Source organism: Bos mutus, chromosome 2 (assembly GCF_027580195.1).
Source record: "Bos mutus isolate GX-2022 chromosome 2, NWIPB_WYAK_1.1, whole genome shotgun sequence".
NCBI classification, from domain to species: Eukaryota; Metazoa; Chordata; class Mammalia; order Artiodactyla; family Bovidae; genus Bos; species Bos mutus.
The window spans coordinates 12,366,183-12,375,166 of NC_091618.1; the positions used below are offsets into that span (position 1 = coordinate 12,366,183).

The 8,984-nt window shown below is 49.6% G+C and overlaps 1 long non-coding RNA gene across 1 annotated transcript; it reads right to left on the bottom strand.

The window, feature by feature from the left end:
- Positions 1-1,497: 1,497 nt before the first annotated feature.
- On the bottom strand, positions 1,498-5,151 carry LOC138989897 (uncharacterized). Its single transcript, XR_011466061.1, has 3 exons — positions 4,631-5,151; positions 3,920-4,077; positions 1,498-3,025 (listed from the first exon to the last, which is right to left on the bottom strand). It is a non-coding gene; the product is annotated as an uncharacterized lncRNA (long non-coding RNA).
- Positions 5,152-8,984: the final 3,833 nt, after the last annotated feature.

The following is an 8,984-nucleotide window of genomic DNA, read 5'->3' on the forward strand; positions in this document are numbered from 1 at the left end:
CCGAAAGATTTAATGAGAGTGTGAAAAAATAACAACACAATAGAGTGAATTAGTTTGTGTTGATACATCTGAAACTTAGATTAAATGGATATCTTCCTAGAAAAGAATAACTTACTGAAAGTGACTAAGAAGAAACAGAATGTCTGCATAACCATGTGTTAATTTAAATAAATTATTTTATAAGTTTAAAACCTTTCCAAAAAGAAAAATGCTAGGCCTGGATTGCTTTGCAGATGACTTCCACCAAACTTTCAAAGATTATGTCATTCCAAAATTTCAGAAATTGGGAAAAGGGGGGCAGTTCCTAATAAATTTTATGAGAATATTATACTCTTGATTCCAAAAATCAGACAAGGGCGGATTCAAGTCAATGTATGGCAAAACCAATACAATATTGTAAAGTAAAATAAATAAATTACTTAAATTAAAAAAATAAAAATCAGACAAGGGTATTATAAGAAAGATTAAAATTCATATACTTTTCATGATTGTAACTGTAAAAGTCATGAACACTATTAAAGTGTTAGTTGCTGAGTCATGTCCAATTCTTTGCGAACCCGTGACAGCAGCCTGCCAGGCTCCTCTGTCCGTGGGGTTCTCCAGGCAAGAATACTAGAGTGGGTTGCCATTCCTTTCTCCAGGGTGTCTTTTCAACCCAGGGACTGAACCCTGGTCTCCTGCACTGCAAGCAGATTCTTTATCATCTGAGTCACCAGGGAAGCCCAGATACTAATAAGTTACAGAAAACATAATAATACATTATAACTGACTTGAGTTATTCCAGGATTATAAGTATCAATTAACATTAGAAAAATCTGTGAATTATTTATATCATTATTGTTGTTTAGTTGCTAAGTCATGTCTGACTCTTTTGTGGCCCCATGGACTGTATCCCACCAAGCTCCTTTGTCCATGGGATTTCCCAGGCAAGAATACTAGAGTAGGTTGCCATTTCCTTCACCAGGGGATCTTCCCAACCCTGCGATCGAACCCATGTCTCCTGCATTACAGGCAGGTTCTTTACCACTAAGACACCAGGTAAGCCTGATTTTTATCATATAACAGATCAATAATATAAGCCTCTGGGAAATTTAACACCCATCAACAAAATAATTCTTAGCTAAGTAGAAATAGAAGGGAGCTTTTTAAATCTGATAAAATGTTTCTATCAAAAGCCTACAGCATATGTTGAAATGTAGAATTTTCTTTAAAATCAGGAAAACAGACTAGATGGTTCCTATCACTTCTTTCACTCAATATTACATTGGAGGTTCCAACGTCTTGACCGGAGCAGTGCAATAATACAAGAACTTGAAATGAAAGGTTAATGAATAAGTAAAAAAGAAACAAACGAAGACGCTTTGACTCTACTCATAGTAAATCCAAACAAGTCTGCAGATAAATTATCACAATTAGTAAGAGACTCAAACAAAGTGTAGAGATATAAGGTGAACACGGAAACATCATTTATATTTCTGTTTACCAGCAATACTTAGGAATCCTAGTTTAAAAGATACCAATTATAGTAACAATTGAAAATATAAGAGAAGCAAGACTGTGCATAACAATTAACAGTTCAAAATATTTCTGGAGAAAATTATTGAAAGGTGTTCAAGACCTAATTGTAAAGAGATATATCTATCCGTAAATGAGAAGACTTAATGTTCCAGAGATAACAGTTGTTCTTAAATAGTTCCACAGATTTAATAAAATTCTAATCAAAATTCCAAGGCATATTTCAAGGAACTTGACAAGCTGATCACACAATTTCATAAGAAAAAGAATAAGGGAAAAATCGCGAAGAAACACGTGAGAAACAAAAGCAGGGAACTTGCATTTTAGATATCAAACTTATAAAGCCACACTGCTTAGTACTAGCACATTGGAAGAGAACAGCCCACGGACAGACCCACATGCACACGGCAAGTCAACATACGATGAAATTGCCTTAAAGACTCAGGATGATCTGTGCTACAATAATTGGTGATCTATACAGGAAAAGAAAATTAAATTTCATCTCAGAACACTACAAAACATCAATTCCAGATGGATAAAGGCTTGAATGTAAGATGCAAAGCTTTAAATATTTCAGAAGAAAACAGAGACTTTTGTAATGACCTTGGGTAGGGGAGGACTTCTTTACCCAAGCACTAAAAGTGCATACTGAAAGACAGAAAGACAGAAAAATTTGTCTAAGTTATAAAAAAGACCTTCTGTTCACTCAAAGACTACAAGTAAACGTAAAGACTAGTCTCAAACGGGGAGAAGTATTTGCAGCATGGAATCAATAAGCGGCTATTATCCTAAATGGATAAAGAACTCTTAAAAATCATTAGAATAGCAGCAAACAAAGAGTAGAAAATTAGATAAAAGGCACAAATAGGCATTTCACAGAAGAAAACTGGAGGCTAATAATCATCTGAAAATATGTTTAGTTTCATTAGTAATCAGGGAAATGAAAATTATGAATACAGAGTCACCATTTTACTCCTACTATTCTGGCAAAAATTTAGAAGCCTGACAAATTTGGGTCTGGATGAGAGCAATGGAAACTCTGACACATCACTGCTGGGAGTGGAAACAACCATGGTCATTTTTGAAAAAAATTTGGCGCAGCCTTGTAAAGTTGAACAAATACACACTCCACAAGTCAGCAATTCCCCTGTAGGACACACCCCAGAGAGTCTACCATGCAGGTGCGTCCAGAGGAGTGCAAGAACATTCACAGCAGCCTTGTGTAGAAGAACAGGCCAACAAAACAACCAAAAAAAGCCAAACAGGAAGCAGAAACAGCTCTTATCCATAGAGAAGATAGATACATAAATTGTGATATATACATTGGATGGAATACTATACCTCAGCAAAACGAATGAACCACAGGTCCACATATTTATGTACAGAAACAATCTGGAGCAAAAAAATCAAGGCACAGAAAAATTTAAACCTAACGAGAACATTTTTATAAAGGTCCATGGGGGCACAGCTAGAAGACATCTTGCTTCTGGTATAGACATATGTGGTCAACCTACAAAAAAAAACAAAAACAAAAACAAAACTGAACAGCCTAAACCCCAAAGGCAGGACAGCAGTCACCTCTGGGAGACAGTAGGGGAATGTTTTGGGGGAATGTTTTTGGGGAGAGCTCAGATCTCTTGGAAACCTACCTCCCAAGCTCTGAATCACAGCAGTTTAGTATTATGTTTCATAATTTACACATTTGCTATAGAGAATTTTTATAGAAATAAAATACTACATCGTAAAAGCAAAGAGAGTTAGTGGAGTAATATATTACAAGCTCCTATCAAATAGCTCAGGGCCCAGCACATCTACATAATGTCTGTGCTTTTCCTTTGGGGCAGGCTTGGCACCAAGGGATTTATATGTGCTGTGCCAGTTTTCTCAGCAGCGCTGTGGTATCCACCCCATTTTACAGAGGCGGAAGCAGACACTCAGAGAGGGTAAGTGATTTGCCCCAAGCCACACAGCTCAGGGCATCTGAGATACAGTCCAGGTCTGTGTGGCTGCAGCTCACCCCTCTCATCCCCTGGATCCTCTGCAGCTCACCCCTCTCATCCCCTGGATCCTCTGTCTCTCATACAGCGGGCAGTCAGTAAACCGTGAGCCCACTCTGATCTCTCTGTTCAAACGGCAGCACCTTGCATCTCCTCTTTGACAAGTGTCACACTTGATCTTGCATCCTCTTCCCTTTGTTGAGTCTTTTGCAAGCTCCTCCAGTGCACAGTACAGATCACCAGCTGCGCCTTCTCTGTATTCCCAGGGCCCATGCTGGTACCCAGCAGGATGCTTAGTCCTGTGGTTCGGGGTGTTACAGAATCCGCTGATGGGGGGCTCTGTGCTGTTGGCTCAGGAGTCTGGGGCAGGAGTGCCTGGGGGCCACGAGGAAGGGGCAGGCACTCACCCCGGGGGCTGTAGCCGTGGGCGTCCATGAAGGAGAGGCCCAGCCGCTCATCCTCCTGCAGCGTGCTCTGGTCCGTGAAGCTCCGGTCCACAGCGCTCATCATGTGGGTCTTCTCCTGGCGGTAGTTGACGGTGGCTTTGGTCATGTTCACTGGCTTCCTGCAGAGGAGGGTCGATGGGAGACATGGGTGCCCAGCTGGACAGGACAGCACCCAGAGGTGGATGGGGAGACCTGGCAGTCAGGGGCCTTGAGGCCAGGAGCCAGTCTAGAAGCATCTCTGGGTGCTGAGGGGACTCTGTTCTCATCCTTTGCTCACCAGACCGGGAGAACTGCCTCCTCACCCCCAAGAGGGACTGGGCGGGCTCCCTGGCCTGGGCACCTTTGCCAAGAGCAAGGGATGGAGCAGCAGTGGACGTGGGCTGGGATCCCGCCCAGAAAACGGGGAAACAGTTCACTGGGTTTGCCTTCATGTCAGAGCAGATTGCCACCCCCAGGCCACCCTGAACTGGAACTCGGGCTGCCCCCGTGCAGGTCCAGATGCCCCCACCTCCAGCCCCCTTTCTCCTTGTCCACCCTGAAGACATACAGTCTCAACTACTCTTCTCCAGCAGTGCGGAAGAAGGGAATGAGGTCATCCTCATTTGTCCCTGATGACCAGAGAGTCTCCACAGCCAGGAGCTGATCTCCCACCTTCCGTAGCCTCATGCTCACCTCCCCCCGGAGGCCCGGTCCTGTCGCCAGACACAGAGGACTTGGAACAGAAGCCCACGCAGGGTCCACCTCAGGTCAGCTCCCAGCAGTCCATCCAGCTGCCGGAAGCAGCAGAGGGAGAAGGCGAGAGGCCCTGGGTCCTCCCAAAAGGGGGAGCTTCTGGAAGCGCAGCCCAGGTCTCCAGCTCAGCTTCACAGACGAGGATAGCAGCTTGCAACCCCAGGGAACGTGGAGGAAAGTGGGAGGGAGAACAGGGATGGGGAGGCAGGGATCAGGGCTCCACGTCTGAGGGGCTGAAACACAGGCAAAGGGAAAGGACGTGGGAACGGCGCTGAGACTGGAGAAGAGCCGGGACCCAATCACAGGGAGGGCTCCAGACCAGACAGCCGTTCATCTGCCCAGCCCTACAGCATGCAGGACACAGGGCAGACCTGAGAGAGGACTTCCAGGTCATGCGGGCTCAGGGACACTGGTCATCGTGGAGATGAAGAGGGTAGTGTGGGACTCACTCCCCCAGAGAGACAAACTCCACTCAGCCCTTCCCGGCTCCAGAGCTGCTGGAGGCAGGAGGAGGGACAGGATGACCTCTGGATGCCCCTCTTGCCAGGATGACAATGTGTTTCCTCTGGGAAACACAGGAAAGAGGGCTCTGTGTCCGTGCTGGGGACCAGCGTGGCTATGCTGTCTGACTTTCCCAATCTGGACGAGAGATGGCTCAGCAGGCCCAAGCCTCCAACTCCCACCCACCTTCAGGCTCTGGATATCTCCCTCACTGCGGCCCAGGGCACAGCCAAAGACCCTCTGGGGGCAGATGAGGAGAGGTCTCCATGGCTGTGACCTTGACCATCAACATAGGACAGAAGGTAGAGGAGGAAGGGAGGTGAAGAGGGAGATGGGGGTGGGACAAGAGAATTAGGAGGATACAGAGAAGGGAGAGGAGGGAAAAAAGGCATAATGACAAGAAGAGAGGTGGGGAAGGAGACAGGGGTGGGGGGACAGGTCAGACACCAGCGACCACAGGGACGACAGACAGAGGGCCTCGGACAGAGGACAGCCCGTCAGGCTGGCTGGACCCTGGAGCCCAGGAGGACCCGTCCTCAGTGGATCCTGGCCTAGGAGGCAGTCTGCAGCAGTGAACCACAGGGCTCTGTTCCCACCCAGGCCTCCTGCGCTACTTGGCAGAAGAACTTCAAACACCAACCAACCAGATCCGCAGACAGAGCCAGGAGGGACACTTTGCATTGTGGCTTCCAGCCGACCTCAGGGTGCGATCAAGCTGATGCTGTGTAATATGGACACTCGGAAAAGTTCTGCATTTAGGTTCAAAATTAGCTGCAGAGTAGAGGGCGAGGGCGAGCTGCCTTGTCAGCAACTCCTGGAAAGACCAAGCAGGAGGCTCCACAGGAGTTTATGGGAGTGTGGCTGCTGGAAAAGTCAGGGTGATGGCGGGTGACGTCGATGGAAGAAGAGGGTCCAGGGAGGAGGTGAGAGACCACCGTCCTCTGGGCTGGCCCGAGGTCACCTGCGCCTATTCTGCAAGGAGGGGGCAAGCATGGGTGCAGTGGAATGTTCTGGAAGGCGTGCAGGGTCAGAGATCCCAGAGGCAGAAAACAGAGCCGCAGGGCTGGACTATAACCTCAGCTCTGTACCTCCTATGACCTCTGACAAGTCCTTAACTTCCCTGAGCCTCAGTTTCCTCATTAGTGAAATGGGGTGATCACAGGAGCTCTGCTTAGGGTTGTTGTGAGGATTCTGTGTGAAGAACTGAGCCCTGGTGCCCTTTGCCGGGTTGGGAGGCAGCCTCCTTCTCCCCTCTCCCCACTTGGCCAATCCTGTCTCCTTGAAGGTAAATTTCTAAGATGCCAAATCCTACCAGATACTGGCTGCAACCCCCAACATCTGAGCGCTCCCTTACAGCCAAATCTGCTGCACACTGTCCCCCAGGAGCACTGCTGAGAGGACAGAGCTTTGACACTGCAGGCTAGCCTTTGTGAGGCCCTTCACGTCCTGGGCTGAGAGGGTGGCAGGCTTTGCGATTGAGCCTGCCTGGATTCAATCCAGCCACTTATCAGCTGGGCCACTTATCAGCTGGGTAACATGGGCGAGTCGCTTAATGATAGTTTCCTCATCTGCGAAAAGGGACTCAGCCCTGCTTCATGGGTCAGGATCCTGGAAGGAAAAAGTCTCTGCTGTCTCCTGATTGCTGAATAGTACCTGGTACACAGTAGGTGCTCAGTAGCTACTGTTCTAACGGGTGATGTGTGGAAAGCTCCTGGCACAGGTTAATTACTCAAAAAAAAAAAAATTATGGTTTTAGATGTTTTATTTTGAGACGTGCTGTGGAGAGAAGGGCCGGGGTAAAGCAAGCCTAAAGCCGCGCCCCCACCCCACCCCCACCAGCTGCCACGCTCCCAGCATCTTTGCTGCTTGGGCCTGGCCTCAGGCTGAGCTGGTTCTGTCCTTCCCCTGGATCCTGCTTATCTGCTCCCAGCAGCTCCGAGTCCAAGTGCCAACTGGCTGGTTGCCTGGTGGCAGCTGTGCACACAAAGCCCAGGAGGGGAGAAGGCAGAGCAGACTCTGCCTCTGGCTCCTGGGGTGACCTTGGGCAGGTCTCTGCCCTCTCTGGGCCTCGGCGTCTCCATTCCTCAACCAAAGGGGCTTGGACCAGAGTGTCCTGGAGATGCCTGGTAGGGAATGAGGTGGGGTGGGTGGAGGGAGAACACAGAGGTCTCAGAAGCCCACCGAGCTCCAAACCAAGGCTCAGTCTTCAATGTTCCATGTACTGGGCTTCCAGGAAATAGTTTAAAGTACTTCCATCACTGCCCCTTCACCCATATTTTGAAAATATAATAACTTATTTGTTAGACAAGATGCCCTGAAAAACTTGGGAGTGCTCATTTTCTGGGGTCTGAGCCTCTGCAGTTCTCAACCGTAAGGATCTTCGAATCCCAGGTCCTGGGTTTATGAAACTCCGAAAAGCCATGGATCGAAGTTCTGGATCCTTAGCTGTACTGGGATTCGTGGTGCCCGCTGCTAATGCGCCAGGAGACGCATCCCTCGCCAACATCCTTCCAGCTGGGGCAGCCTCCCTGCTGAGCACCCTTCCCTGGACAGTGGCGCTCACACCCACCAGATCTGGATTCTAGCCGGGCCTCTCCATCAGCAGAGTCCTGGCTTCCTATCCTGAGCTTCATCCATAGGCCCACCACCCAGGCTGGAACTGACTCTCAGGGTGGGGAGAGATGGGTGGCCAGCCGGACCCCCACCCCCAACACACTCAGCCACCAGAAAGCTGTCCCTCTTATCCCCAGCCACTGTGCCTTTAAGCCCACCAAGCCTCCACGGCCACCCAGAGGGGGACCAGCCTCAGTTACCCCTTGCAGATGATGTCAGTGGATGACCCCAGAGGGAGGATGAGGTTGAAAAACATTCCCATCCCTCCCCCGCACCGCCCCGTACCCAGATGCCCAGGATCAGCTCCGTGTCCTCTGAGCAGTGGGGACACCTCCCACCGCCGGGCTCTGTGCCCTGTCCTTGCATGTGGTTAGGGAAAACCCAGTGGGGCGCAGAGTCAGGGGTGATGGAGCCACCGACCTGCCTGTCAGGATGTGAGTCCCCGCCGTCTGAGCTCTACAGGACGGGCCATCCTCCCTTGCACACAGTCGTCCGTCCCTTGTCCCCAGCACGTGTCCTGCCTTTCACGCAGGCCTGTCTCGTCACGATCCCCTTACTGCGTCTTCTAAGTGCCCACGTCTGAGCCTTTGCTTACACTGTTCCCCTTCCAGGAACAGCTTCCCTCTCCTCCCTGCCCTTCCAGCTGTCCCCATTGTCCAGTGGGTGGGAGAAGGAGGGGACATCACCTGTTTCACCATCTTCACCTCTTGGGAGGTAAGGAAGAGGCCGAATTGGGCACCTGTTGAGCATCTCGAGGATGGGGGAGCAAGTTCACTGAGCATATTCTTGGCCTGGGGCTAGGGTCAGGGGTAGCCCCTTCCCCCAGCCATCCTGCTCAGGTTTTATGATATTTCTCAACTCCTTTCTCCCTCGATGGGAAAGGGAGAGTCAGACAGAACCCAGATCCAGCATCTGGCCTCCATCACCCCATGGTCCAACCACAATGGACCCCACCCACATGTCTGCTCTAGGCCCCAGCCAAGCCACTTCTATGTCCACCTCCCAGCAGGGGAAGGAGCCTTTGATAAGATGGACATGTGGGACCAGGAAGGAACCGGGCCAGGCCACCATCTTCTGCTCCCACCTCCCTGGGCCCCCAGAGGTGATCCTGCATGAAATGGTCCTACCTTGAAGGACTGCAGGGACCCAGTGGGGAAGCCTCGTGAGCTTTACCTTTCCT